Below are 1,413 nucleotides of genomic sequence, written 5' to 3'. Positions count from 1 at the left end.
GCATCAACAGGATCTAGACTCACCTAGGAGATAAACCTCCGGGCACATCTTTGAGGGATTTCCTATATTGGATTAACTGAGGTGGAAAGACCATTCTATGGGCTAGCCCCAAGCTGAATTAAAAAGTAGAAAGAGAGATGAGTACCAGCATTCATCTTTCTGCTCCTGACTGCAGACATGGGCTGCCCAGCATACCTGCCAGCATGTCTTTCCCATGAGATCTGGTGCAGTGTTCCATCATTATTAATAAGGGCCCAGAGGATGAGAACGCAGCAACAAGGTGCATCTACAGGTAGGAACTACTGACTACCAAGCACTTGGATCCAAGACTTCCCAACCTCAGAGGCTGTCGTTTGGATACTACTCAGTGAGTTGTTCCTGCTGTACTAGCCCAGACTACCATAAGAGCCACAGGGCTGCTGCTCTCAAGCCACTGAGTAGGGCTTGCTATCCAGTCTATATAGTAGGGACAGACAACATTTCTGGGGTGGGGGTGGGGGGAGCAGCGCAGTGATTACTCTTTCATTATTATTATTATTATTAATGATGAAAACAAAAATATACCTAAAACCGAAGCTTCTGGAAAAACCATTTGTCCTTCCCTGTCTTGTATCACTCCTCAAACTTGACCTTGGCCTCTTGCCTGACCTTGTGTTTCAAAGCTGGGTCCCTGAACACATCATTGTTGACAACAGTCTTGTCCAAGGGGATATCCACAGAGTACCTTGTGAGCATGAGGTGGTTGTAGCTATAACTTTCACAAAGGACTTGATCTTTGGTCACTTGGCAATTTTCTTCTTGCCCATGGCAGTTGTCACTTTTCGGAAATAATGATCAGTTCCAGCCACGAGTAAGTCAATGATCTTCATGATGATGGCTTTGTGTCCAGAGTAGCATTCAGTCAGGACCAGCACTACCTCCCAAGTTTCATAAACTTGCCCATCTCAACAGCAAGGAGCAGGCACCCAGCAGAAAACTGTGATTATTCTTAATATTCCAGAAAAACAAGTTTCTCTTCATCCTTCTTAGCCATGTTTTTCCTGTTCTGTCCTGGGAACCCTATAACCTGGAGTGGCACTTGGGAATGCTTTTTAAATTACAGCTAACCAGGTTATTTGGAGGAAGAGAGAAACAGGATGCCAATGTTTAGTGGTTACAAATGCAATATAACTGAAGAGAAATCTCATTCCTTGTCATAGACTCATTTCCAAATATTAGAAGAAAAGTTTTCAGATAAGCAGATGAAAAATCTCGGGGGTCACAGATACTGTCCCCTGAGATCCTCTATTCTGTCCCTGATCCTGCAAAGGAAGCTTAATAGGAGAGAAACACTACAGTTTATGTGAAATTGTAAGTGTCCTTTGTTTCAGGCTACATGTTCCGTGTGGTTTTATGTCAACTTGACATGGGCTA

At 43.7% G+C, this 1,413-nt stretch overlaps 1 pseudogene; it reads right to left on the bottom strand.

The window, feature by feature from the left end:
• Nucleotides 1-564: 564 nt before the first annotated feature.
• LOC110322435 lies at nt 565-943 on the bottom strand (annotated as a pseudogene).
• Nucleotides 944-1,413: the final 470 nt, after the last annotated feature.

Source organism: Mus pahari, chromosome 5, assembly GCF_900095145.1.
Source record: "Mus pahari chromosome 5, PAHARI_EIJ_v1.1, whole genome shotgun sequence".
NCBI lineage: Eukaryota > Metazoa > Chordata > Mammalia > Rodentia > Muridae > Mus > Mus pahari.
This window is presented reverse-complemented; position numbering and strand designations above follow the sequence as displayed.